The sequence below is a fragment of the Schistocerca cancellata genome, chromosome 11 (genome assembly GCF_023864275.1).
Source record: "Schistocerca cancellata isolate TAMUIC-IGC-003103 chromosome 11, iqSchCanc2.1, whole genome shotgun sequence".
Classification (NCBI taxonomy): Eukaryota; Metazoa; Arthropoda; class Insecta; order Orthoptera; family Acrididae; genus Schistocerca; species Schistocerca cancellata.
Window position 1 is genome coordinate 9,668,366 of NC_064636.1, and position 13,878 is coordinate 9,682,243.

Sequence of the window (13,878 nt, forward strand, 5' to 3'; positions counted from 1 at the left end):
TGTGACAACAAACCGAAACAACACGATCGAGAAAGTGGAGAGAATTGTTTTGGGGGATTGCCGAATGACTGTGGAACAGATCGCCTCCAGAGTTGGCATTTCTGTGGGTTCTGTGCACACAATCCTGCACGACGACCTGAAAATGCGGAAAGTGTCATCCAGGTGGGTGCCACGAATGCTGACGGACGACCACACGGCTGCCCGTGTGGCATGTTGCCGAGCAATGTTGACGCGCAACGACAGCACGAGTGGGACTTTCTTTTCGTCGGTTGTGACGATGGATGAGACATGGATGCCATTTTTCAATCCAGAAACAAAGCGCCAGTCAGCTCAATGGCAGCACACAGATTCACCGCCACCAAAAAAATAACGGGTAACTGCCAGTGCTGAAAAAATGATGGTGTCCACGTTCTGGGACAGCGAGGGCGTAATCCTTACCCGTAGCGTTCCAAAGGCACTACGGTAACAGGTGCATCCTACGAAAATGTTTTGAAGAACTAATTCCTTCCTCCACTGCAACTAAAACGTCCGGGAAGGGCTGCGTGTGTGCTGTTTCACCAAGACAATGCACCTGCACATCGAGCTAACGTTACGCAACAGTTTCTTCGTGATAAGAACTTTGAAGTGATTCCTCATGCTCCCTACTCACCTGACCTGGCTCCTAGTGACTTTTGGCTTTTTCCAACAATGAAAGACACTCTCCATGGCCGCACATGAACCAGCCGTGCTGCTATTGCCTCAGCGATTTTCCAGTGGTCAAAACAGACTCCTAAAGAAGCCTTCGCCACGGCCATGGAATCGTGGCGTCAGCGTTGTGAAATACGTGTACGTCTGCAGGGCGATTACGTCGAGAAGTAACGCCAGTTTCATCGATTTCAGGTGAGTAGTTAATTAGAAAAAGAATCGGAGGCCTTAGAACTTGAATGCACCTCGTATTGTAGTATAAAGTTTTTCCTTATATTGTTACCTGAAGATATGACATTTCTGTGTCTTTATATATTGTAATTGTTTTGCTATTTATATATGCAATTTATGTCGATGTATAATTGGTTTGTTTTGTAAATATTATTTGTATTTTAACGCTGGGTCTTCCTATCGAACGATAACATCGATAGGTCGTGTGGAGAACCAAAATGTTTAGGATCTCTGGTAGTGTTAACTCTGCTGCGTGGAGCGCGGGCAGAGCAGAGTCTGGCTGGGGTGGTGCAGTGGAGCAGGTGTGTTGAGTCACGCTCCTGCGAGTTGCCGCGCTTTCGGGGTTTGGCAGCATGTAATTGCGCTCGACTTGCGATGATAGTTTCTGACACGGTGTCGCGGACGGGAAGCATTAGCCGGCGCACACCGAGAGCCCGTTTCGCCTGGTGACCGTGTCGAGGAGAAGGCGCGCCAACATCCAGCTTCTGCAACAGCGACGGCCGACAATGAGGGACTGTCGCACCTCCTCTACCGACGGCTTCAAACCTTCAATCAACCAACAAGGAGGACTGGTAGCACGTAAAGTTTTAGAACTGTATGGCAGACCTCAGCTTTTCACATTATCATCACTAAAATACAGCAACTTAGCATGAACCTTTGTTGCTCATTGTCCCAATTGCATTACCAAGCAGGGTCCCTTCCTTTTCCGGAATGAACCCGAGTGTCATTGAAATTCAAACGCCAGCATTAAAGTAATACCATTCCATTTCACTGCTTTAATTTCAAAGTTCAGTTAAAGTATTCGTAGCTGGCTACAATATTTAGATTACACAACCACAAATTAAGAGTGTGAGTTTTGTTACCATATTTTAGCTCACCTGTGACTGCAGCTCAGCTTGGTACGTACTAAATTTTACTATTGTTAATTGTTCAGAATCATTTAATTCAAGTTCAAAGTTAAACCTCTTACTTCTAAATTGCGTAGATTCAAGTAGCTTTTGAAATGATTGTTGAGGTAGCCCAAGATTAACTTATTTTATTGAATTTCGTTGTGCTTCAGAAACAAAGTTCACTATTAATTTCAGTCACTGAATTAACTTTCAGTTTTCCGGTTTTATTAATTCTTTTGCTAAAGTAAGTCAGAGTGTAGCGAAATTTATTACTTCTGAGAAACATTCAGTTTTCACACGACACGTGTCAACCTTCAGTTGCCACGCTTTTAGTGCTAATTATACGTGCATTAATGTTTTATTTTCAGTTATTATAGTAGTTGTCCACAGGACTGGCGACCATAATTTTCCCCAAATCTCAAATATCTAATTAGCACCAATTAATTGTTAATGTAATGACCGCACGTTTACTTTATTAATTTTACCCTTTTCTCAAAATTAATTTCCGCGTATTTCATTTGCATTTTTCCTTTCATTTAGATGTAACCCATTCCACCCTTTTTACCGACAAATTAACTTTGGTGACAATTGGTTTTCCCAGATTTCCATTAGGCGCACGCGGTTTAATTTTTCACTGTCATTGAGGTCGATAAGTGAGGGGGAGGTTACAAGATGTTCAAGTGAGCAACACAATCCCTGCCGACACCATCAACGATCCTCGTCTATATCAGTGTCTTTGCACGATGTTGCGTCTCGAAACTGTATTCCACATTCCCTTTAGATGCAAATCCGTCGAGAAGGACTCTCCAGATCAAAGCGGAACTCATCTGTGATAAGAAACACCGGCCCACTGTTTGACCGTCCACGTTGCCGCCACCGCTCTAGTCGCCCCCCTCTAGACACACACACACACACAGCACGTCTGCGACAGTAGAGGCCGCCGTGACGCAGCCCCCTCTGCGCCGTCCTCCTCGCTGCGACGCGTCCAGGGGTTTGGGGGGGGGGGGGGTCTGCGAGGTCAGAGGCCGGCAGCGGCCGGGCAGCACTGAGGCGGCGCCGCCCAGCCCTTCCACACAGCCAAGGAACGGACCTCTCTTTCTGACGTCACGCGTGCTCCATCCTGCCCTGGTCTCCTTCATACAGTTTCGGTCTCTACAAACTGCCACCACATCCGGAAAAGAACGACCCACACCGAGCCACTGTCCTGCTTCCAGACTTCCACTGCAGGCACTCTGGCGGCCTTCTCGTCTCTGCCACATTGCACTGCCGGCGACTACGTTCACAGCAGTGGTGGATGTGGGACCGCCCAGAAAACACCGCTCCATTTGACAGCTGCCCTGACGTCATCGCTCAAGTTGTTTTCCGTCAACCGAAATGCCATCTTCCGTGCAGAACACGATCGCATGGACATCTGTTGACAGTTCGTATCACTATATCGGGAACTATACACAGGACGGGGAAATAGCGGCTTGTTGCTTTAATTTTGGACACTAGTGTAGATGAGTGCATAGTCTCTGTATAGTCTGAAGTTACCATCAATGCACAACGTGAGCAGCCATGGACGTGACACGCTTCCCTCGGGCACACCTGAAGTTACCTTTAGATCTGCCGTAATAACTGCCTCGATACGCCTGGGCATTGAGTCAAACAGAGCTCGGATGGCGTGTACAGGTACAGCTGCCCGTGCAGCTTCGACACGATACCACAATTCATCGAGAGTAGTGACTGGCGTATTGTGACGAGCCAGTTGCTCGGCCACCATTGCCCAGGCGTTTTCAGTTGGTGAGAGATCTGGAGAATGTGCTGGCCAGGGCAGCAGTCGAACATTTTCTGTATCCAGAAAGGCCCGTGCAGGTCCTGCAACATGCGGTCGTGCATTATCCTGCTGAAATGTAGGGTTTCGCAGGGATCGAATGAAGGGTACAGCCACGGGTCGTAACACATCTGAAGTGTAACGTCCACTGTTCAAAGAGCCGTCAATGCGAACAAGAGGTGACCGAGACGTGTAACCAATGGCACCCCATACCATCACGCCGGGTGATCCACCAGTATGGCGATGACGAATACACGCATCCAATGTGCGTTCACCGCGATGTCGCCAAACACGGATACGACCATCACGATGCTGTAAGCAGAACCTGGATTCATCCGAAAAATGACGTTTTGCCATTCGTGCACCCAGGTTCGTCGTCGAGTACACCATCGCAGGCGCTCCTGTCTGTGATGCAGCGTCAAGGGTAACCGCAGCCACCGTCTCCGAGCTGATAGTCCGTGCTGCTGCAAACGTCGTCGAACTGTTCCTGCAGACGGTTGTTGTCTTGCAAACGTCCCATCTGTTGACTCAGGGATCGAGACGTCGCTGCAAGGTCCGTTACAGCCGTGCGGATAAGATGCCTGTCATCTCGACTGCTAGTGATACGAGGCCTTTGGTTTCCGTATTACCCTGCTGAACCCACCGATTCCATATTCTGCTGACAGTCATTGATTGGATCTCGACAGACGCGAGCAGCAATGTCGCGATACGATAAACCGCAATCGCGACAGCCTACAATCCGACCTTTATGAAAGTCGGAAACGTGACGGTACGCATTTCTCCTCCTTACACGAGGCGTCACAACAACGTTTCACCCATCCACGCCGGTCAGCTGCTGTTTGTGTATGAGAAATCGGTCGGAAACTTTCCTCGTGTCAGCACGTTGTAGGTGTCGCCACCGGCGCCAACCTTGTGTGAATGCTCTGAGAAGCTGGTCATTTGCATACCACAGCATCTTCTTCCTGTCGGTTAAATTTCGCGTCTGCAGCACGTCATCTTCGTGGTGTGGCAGTTTTAATGGCCACTAGTGTACATTGCATCCTCCCTGCCAAAAAGTCCTCAGACCAGTTACAGAGTTCACTTAGTACTCCATACTGTCTTAGTTTTGATAATAAACGTAGATATGTCAGTGAGTGAGATGCGTTTCGGAAGTCGAGAAAAACTGCATCTATCTCACTGCCTTGACCCATCGCTTTCAGTATATGATGCGAGAAAAGTGCGACTTTGGTGGAGCAGATGTCGTTGGGAGGATTCTGGGAAACTATTGTTGGTCTATTAAAGGCGTCACATACAAAACACTTGTGTGGCCCATACATGAACACTTAGCTAACTGCAATGCAGTGCATTGTGGACGCTCCGTCATATCAGTATTGTCGCTCCCCACCCCCCCACCCAAAAAGGAGAAGTCCATCACTGTTCCTTCACTACTGTTACACAACATACAGTACAAGTACACAGCAACATAATTAAATACAATTACACAGATACAATAAACTAAAAAATAAAAAAAGGGAAACGCATTTGGTGAAGAAACACATATTTTTTTTTGTAGTTCCAACGACAGAACGAAAATGACCTCAGGAATTGTAAAGCAACTAAGGACTATGGCTACACAATCAAGAGTGCATGATTACTGTTGATGAATGTCTAGATTTCGAGTAATTAACATTGCAGTAAGTCATTTGTTAGACTTGTAGTGTGAGAATTATTTACTTTGTTGATTGGCCACAGCAGAGAATTTTAATTAGATTAAATTACATTAGATTAATTATTCATTCCGTAGACCCATAAAAGAGGGAATCCTCCTGGATGTGGAACATGTCAGATAAACACATTACAAAAATGTAATTAGAAAAACTTGAGTTTCATTAATTTTAATGATCCTCAGTCAATAAACAGTAAAATTATGTACATGAATTAAATTTAAACTTCTAATATTTACAGGTTTAATACTTACGTCTGCTTTCATTAAATCCATCATTCAGACATTTCCTAGTTTCTCCGCTATTACAAGCAACTATTGTCAAGAATTAAAGTAAATTATTCATTTCAGTGATCCTCATTTAAGAACAGTCAGATTATGTACAAGATTTATGTGGTGTCACCGCCGGACACCGCACTTGCTAGGTGGTAGCTTTAAATCGGCCGCGGTCCATTAGTACATGTCGGACCCGCGTGTCGCCACTGTCAGTGATCGCAGACCGAGCGCCACCACACGGCAGGTCTAGAGAGACGTACTAGCACTCGCCCCAGTTGTACGGACGACTTTGCTAGCGACTACACTGACGAAGCCTTTCTCTCATTTGCCGAGAGATAGTTAGAATAGTCTTCAGCTAAGTCCATGGCTACGACCCAGCAAGGCGCCATTAACCATTTCTAGAGAGAGTCTCACTTGTATCATCAAGAATGCTGTATACAAATGATGGATTAAAGTATTCCAGCAGCTACGTACTTTTCTTTATAGCATTCATTACGTATCCTGTTTCAGACCTAACGCCAGCCGGCGTGTGTAAACGCGTGCCTTTCGGTTACCCGTCACTGTGGACTGGCTGTCTTGTCAGTCCACTACAATTTAAAATTAAACTTGTACTACTTACAGACTTAAGACTTACATCTGCTTTCGATACATCCATCATTCACACAATAGGTAGTTACTTGTTACTATTATGATTGTCAAAATGGCCTCACCTGTACGGTTTTGTGTGATGTGTGTCACATTTTGTGTGCAGTGTTGTGTAATATGTGCTGATCACTTGTGTTGGTGGTTGGCGATCTATCTCCTGGCTCAAGTGCGACGTAAATCCGTTGGTCAGCTGCAGTTTCTGGCCGAAACGTACATACGATATTCGGAGGTTCGAAATTTTATTTTTTGCATCTGTCATCTTCCGTTTCTGACTGTGTTACTGCTCTGGTAATTTTTTCAACCGTTTTTCAGTAAACAGAATGGAGTTTCGATGCTTTCTCCACCGCAGACTGCTTGACTATTTCAAAATTCTGTAGCTACATTTTTTTGAGTTCTGAACAGGATTGTGTTGTATTGCCGTCATACACTGAGATGACAAAAGTCGCGAAGTAGCTCCTAGTGTCGCCCGGGACTTCCTCCTGCGCGGTGCAGTGCAGTGTGTCGACGCAGCACAGACGGCGGTCCCCTGCAGAGACGTCGAGCCCCTGCAGCGGGCCACAACCACGGCAGTGTCGGCGGTCAAACAGTTTGTGCGATCTGAGTGTACAGACCGACCGCTCACGTTGTCCAGGTTGTGCCGGTGGCGTGCTGCCCGCTTATGCATCAGAATTCCATCGCACCTCGGTTGTAAATGGTCTCCGAGTAGCTGAACGTAAACTTTCGCAGTCAGCGACGAATTGAGTTGCACTGGGCGACAGAGCCCATCCTGTGTAAGCCCGGGCCACGCCACTACGATGCGACCACCGCCTTGCACAGCGCCTTGCCGATGACCTGCGTCGACGCCTTCAACTCGGGACTCAGCTGACCAGGTCGAGGTTTCCCACCCGTGTGGCTTCCAACCGATATGGTCACGAGCCCAGGAGAGGATTGGTTCAAATGGCTCTGAGCACTGTGGGACTTAACTTCTGAGGTCATCAGGTCCCTTAGAACTTAGAACTACTTAAGGGGCTCCGGAAAGGCTCAAAATCACGAAAACTACAATTTTTACTTTTTTGCGTTTTCTGAATCTGCAGACTACTACCTTTTAATAGATATATAATTTATTCAATTCCGAAGACTACAACTATTTTTTAAAATTTTTTTTTAAATGTCTTCTACATGGGCGTGACCCACTGTGGCGCTGTTAAACTGCTGTCAAATGGTGTTATTATTAACGTCCCTGTTCATAAGGTACATTTCAGTGATGTGAGATAAAGTATGTGTTGTCGCTAACCTATTTTCAGAGACTTAGCAGCACTTGAACTGTTGAAAAAGTGTATTCACGGAAAAACTCAAAACCCCAATGAAAGTGTAAATAGCGTTATATGGTCGAGAATCCCCAAGACTGTATTTGTTGGAATAGAAACACTTCACTTTGGTGTGTATGATGCTGTTGCGACTTTCAATGATGGTAACATTGTAAGGTGCAAGGTATTTAGAAATATGGGAATGAAGATAGGTTCTAACATGGTACGAGCGATGCTTGCTTTAGACAAGGAACGCCTTCGGGCTGCAGACAGGGCTGTAAAGAGTCTAGAAATACAAGCAAGAGTAAACAGGAGGAGGAACAAGAGGAAGCTGGAGGAGGAGTTTGCAGAGGATGAAGATAATCCATCCTATGGACCTGGAATGCACTAAAAAGTTAATCCAATCTTTGTCGCTCGATTCCCAAAACTTTTATTTTCTCATACTAATTACATGTTTTCTAAGGATCTTCCAAACATTAAATTTTCAGTAAATGTTACACAGTACCTTCTGCATAATTTAATGCAGCCTTTTTCCAAAAAACTGTATATTTTTGAATATATAAATAAAAAATTGCAAAAAAATGTTGTGAATTTTCATTACAATTGAAAAAAAAATCATCTTTAATAACTGAGCTAAAATTTTGTAAAATCCCTGTGTTAAGTTGTAGCCCATATTCCAATAAATAATCTGTAAAAATTTCAACTTCCTACCTCAAATACTTTGTGAGGAAAGATGTAATTTATAAGCGTCATTTTAACATTGCAAGTATAGGGCGTTCCGGAGCCCCTTAAACCGAACTAACCTAAGGACATCACACACATCCGTGCCACTGGCAGCATTCGAACCTGCGACCGTAGCCGGCCACCAAGGCCGGCCCAGGAGAGGAACTGCAGGCGATGTGCCGTCAGCAAAGGCACTCTTGCTGCCATACCCCATTACCGCGAAATTTTGTAGCACTGTCCTAGTGGATACGTTCATTGTACAGCCCACATTGATTCCTGTGGACATTTCGAGCTGTGTTGCCTGTCTGTTAGCACTGACGACTCTAGCAGACGCCACTGCTCTCAGTCATCCAGTGATGGCTGTCAGCGACTGCGTCGTCTGTGGTGAGAGTTAATGGCCGGCATTTGGTATTCTCGGCATACTTTTGACACTGTGCGTGTAGGAATATTGACTACCCGAGCGATTTCCGAAATAGCATGTCCCACACGTCTATACCCAACTATCATTCCACATTCAACGTCTGTTAATTCCTATCGTGCAGCCGTAGAGTAGAGTGGGGTAAGATTGCTCGGCGGCTAAGACTGCGCAAGGCTTGTATCTCAGTTTTAGTAATGCAGCAGTTGGCTACTCTGCAGGGCACGAAATAGCCTCTGTTGCTGACCCTTTATTGTCGTAGTTTGATTGTTGTCCTGTTGTTGACGGCTGCGCAGTGCGGTAAGAACTGTTTTACGTTATTTTCGTATAACATTTCATCTTCCGGGAATAAGCTGTAACTCAGGCAATAATGGGATTATCAATTTTAACTTTATTCCATTGTGTACAACGATGCATTGTCAGTCTTCTGGTATATTAACACATCTATCTTCCTACAAAGCGTTTCCATGTGCAGTCAAAAGCTGCAGTGTCGTAGTGCAGGGCAAGTTTGCGCGTTGCAGCTGGGGCAAAACTGCGCAGTGCGTAATCTTACCACATGCGTTATAGTTATCAGCTTTTTCATAGACCTAGAAATATTTATGAACGTTGAGGTGGATATTATACATCGACAGTAGTCCTATAAGAATCCTTTTCTATATTTTAGCGTCTACAAAAGGAAAACCGAACGGAAAACATGCACTCCAGAAATGCTGGAAGCTGCAAAAGAGGGCTTGAAAAATGGCAAGTGTAAACGACAAATAGCGAGGGAGATTGGAATAAGTGAAGCTGCCTTAATAAATCGCCTTAAAGAGGTACGAGGCCCTTCCAAGTATACTTTTATCTCTGTATTATTTATTCTGGAAACTTTTCCCTACGTAGGTATAAGCTTAAAATTAATACTCCCACCCCCATTTTTTTTAGGGTTTTGGGGTAAATAAACTGGGAAGATTCGGAAGAACTTTTAATGATGAACAGGAACTCGAACTCGCTGAACACTGCAGATCTTTGGACAAATGTTATTATGGTATGACTATGAAAGATTTCAGAATATTAGTTCATTGCTACTCTGAGAGGAATAACATAAAAACAAAATTTGACAAAACACTAAGATGGCTAAAAAGTACTGGGCTTATGATTTCCTGCAGAGACGAAATCTTAGCCTTCGGATCCCACAGAAAACTAGTCCCGGACGTGTTATGGGGTTCAACAAACAGCAAACGAGCATCTTCTTTGATAATATTTCGTCGCTGATGGAGAGATATGAATTTGAACCTCATCGCATATATAGCATGGATGAGTCAGGAATTACATACAACGGTTCCTAACAAAGTTCCGAAAGTGATTGCAACATGCAGCAAGAAGCACATAGGCAAAATAGCACCTACAGGAAGAGGTCAGCTGACAACACTTGTATGTTGTATGGGAGGTGGGGGGAGATACATCCGTCGACGAATAATATTTCCTCAGAAAAGGATGAAGGAGAATTTGAAGACCGATACCCCTCCTGGGTCACTAATGATGTGTTCGGACACTGGATACATCAACTCAGATTTGTATCTCACATGGCTACAACATTCTGAAAAACATACACAGCCAACAGAAGATAATTCAGTCTTGTTAATTTTGGACAATCACTCGTCACATTTGAGTCTGAACGCCGTTCTTTACCGCAGGGACCATAACATTCACGTGGTTACCATTCCTCCGCACAGCAGCCACAAAATGCAGCCACTGGATCGCTGCTTTTTCAAGCCACTGAAAGACTTTTATTCACAGTGGCTCATTAACCACCCTGGATATCTAATTACGCAAGGATGTATCGCTGAATTGTTTGGAAACGCTTATCAAAGGACGGCCACAATGACGAAGGCAAGAAAGGCGTTCAAGATATGTGGCATTTATCCAATCGATCGTCACATATTCACCGAGGAAGATTTCCTGCCTTCGACTGTTACAGACCAAAGTGACAAATTTAATGATGCATCCACAGTCGAAACTGGATCTCTCCAGAGCCAAAGTTCAGAGACATCTACAAATGAATCACAACGAGGACCAAGTACCTACGTTTCCCCAAAGAAATAACTCCTTTGCCTAGAAGAAAACATTGCCAAAAAGACAGAAGAAAGGAAAGAAGTCAGAAATAGTATATGGGACTCCATTCAAGAAGCAACTGGGATCCTAATCAACAGAACAAGAAATACAGAAGCCAAAGAGGAAACTGTTTGATTCTGGTCAAGCAAACAGAAAGAAAGCAAAGCAAAACTTAAATACGTCAAGGGAAAATTCACAAACTTTTCACTGTCCAGGCTGTACTGAAAAATACAATAATCCACCAACAGAAGATTGGATTCAATGTCTCAAGTGCGAGGAGCGGTGGCACGAATCCCGCTGTTGTTACGAAGGTTCTGGACACTTCGTTTGTGACCTCTGTTAAAAAGATTTTCGTCCGACAGGAATATTTCTGCATGTTTTTGATGACAGGGCCCGATTTGTCCATTAGGTCAACTGTTGTATCAACAGTAACTGTTATATGCTAAGAAACAAGGTATATTACGTTTATGTACGCTATAAATTAAATAAAAGACGAAGAACTAAATGACACATGTGTTTTTGTCGTTTGACAATAATGCGCAAATGTACCCCACTAGAAACGCACTCTTACCCCAGGGTCGGGTAAGACTGCGCATTTGCATTACTTTTTTTTTACCAAGTGCGAATTACAGTTTAAATTGTTTCTATGACTTTCGGACTCTGTCATATAACAGGCAAAATTCAGAGGAAATGCCAGTTAAAATTTAATTTTAATTTATGACATCTCCTGCAGTGTATTGCTATTTAAACGTTAAGTGCGCAGTCTTGCCCCACTGTACTCTAATCACTTCGGACACGCTTTCACACGAGTCACCTGAGTGGAAACGGCAGCCCCGCCACCGGACTGCCCTCCTTTCCCCTCGTGTGCGCGCCCTGCAGCCCCCTACACGTGTGCGTGCGCACCACGGAGGTAAGAATAGAGGGAGACGCCGTGACGTCACAGCTGTGAAGCTATGTGAAGCCGAGGGTAGCCATCTCAATCCGACCAAAACACTGCTACTGTAAGCTTGTGTGCATAGGCTTGTCGCTCGCTTTTGGAAGGATTTTGCGCTATTGTGGTGACTTGTGTGGTGTTTGGATGTACAAATCGTTCTGTTTGTGATGCGAAATCGAAGGGAATAACATTTCGTGTGTAAGTTGTCTCTTTAAGTGTTATTTTACAACTTCATTGTGAATGAACGTATGCTACGTCGGTACTTGTACTATAGCGTCTTTTTCTCCTGTATGATTTTAGATTTCCTAAAAATGAAAGTCGGAAAGCTCTGTGGGAGGATGCCGTGAGGGGAAGAATTGGCGTGTGTCTAAATGGAGCACTATATGTTCTCAGCATTTCCGAGAAGAGGACATAGACCGAACTTCCCTTTCAACAGTAAGGCTCCGAGAAAATGCTGTACCATCAGTTTTCCCTACACACCCAAAACATTTGCAAAAGGTATGTTAATTCAAAGAACTAAATTCTTAGTTTTCAAGTTCACGTTTCAGTATAATACGTATGTATCGTCGATAATCGAAATGTTGAGTAACTCGCTTTGTCTTCATCATGTTCCAAATTAAAAGCTAACACTACATTAAGTGGCGTAAAGTATAGGCCTAAACAGGACACTGTGTAGATTTGCCATTCTATGTACCGTATTTCAGTAAATATTGGTGGTAATGAACAGTGTTTCCCAGTAGTGTAACGTAACTGAAATGTCCCAGTACGTATTACAAACAAGATGTATTTATGGGGCTTTGGAGGGAGGGTATAGCTAACTTAGTTTTCAGTTTCTATTATTTAGTTTGTGATACACGTTTATTACTGAACTAACAAAATTGTATCGTTTACATTGAAGGCTAGCTATTCTTAATATTACATTAAAAACTATTTTTAATCAGAAGAAACGCGGAATTTCGCCTTTACAAGATTTTATTTTACACGAAAACTTTGAAACAACCAATCTGATGACGTTACATGCGTATATGGTGCAATTAGCGACTGTAATACACGCAGCGCTATAGCACACTGGCAATGTTTTGGTCAGAGTGTCATGGCAGCGAGCCACGCCCCCATGGCTTCAGAACGTAGTACGGCTGGGATACGTAGCGCCATCTCCCCTTATTCTTGCCTCCGTGGTGCGCACAGCCGTCACACGACTGTCTCCGCAGTGAGTCACTGGTCGGTAGTCAGCAGCGGCATCCCTGTTTGACGACTGAGGCTGCCTTTTCTGTTTTAGCAGACTGCTACGTTCTTTGCAACTGTATTGTAATTCGGTAAAACATTACGAGTGATACTGGCTTTTATTCTTTCGGAAAGATACAGTTATTTGCACATCGTGAGTCATATTCACTTTATGACAGAGCTGTGTGGACAGATCCGCAGCTTCTTCCCCGCATCAATTGCACAGTGTGTCCGAGTTGGCAGTCCTCCGCTTCCACCAGCTGGAGCTCTGCCGACGTCACGCCGGGTCGGAGGTCACGGGAAGCGAGCAATGTGGCGACACTCGGTCCACCGTGCTGTGACGTCAGTCTGGAGCTGCACGTCACACTGACAGACGCCGGCCTGTTCTTAAGGGGCTCCGGAAAGGCTCAAAATCATGAAAAGTTCAATTTTTACTTTTTTACGTTTTCTGAATCTGCAGACTATTACCTTTTAATAGATATATAATTTATTCAATTCCGAAGACTACAACTATTTTTAAATTTTTTTTGAAATGTGTTCTACATGGGCGTGACCCACTGTGACGCTGTTAAACTGCTGTCAAATGGTGTTATTATTAACGTCCGTGTTCATCAGGTACATTTTAGTGATGTGAGATAATGTATGTGTTTTGGCTAACCTATTTTCAGAGACTTAGCAGCACCTCAACTGTCGAAAAAGTGTATTCACGGAAAAACTCAAAACCCCAATGAAAGTGTAAATAGCGTTATATGGTCGAGAATCCCCAAGACTGTATTTGTTGGAATAGAAACACTTCACTTTGGTGTGTATGATGCTGTTGCGACTTTCAATGATGGCAACATTGTAAGGTGCAAGGTATTTAGAAATGTGGGAATGAAGATAGGTTCTAACATGGTACGAGCGATGCTTGCTTTAGACAAGGAACGCCTTCGGGCTGCAGACAGGGCTGTAAAGAGTCTAGAAA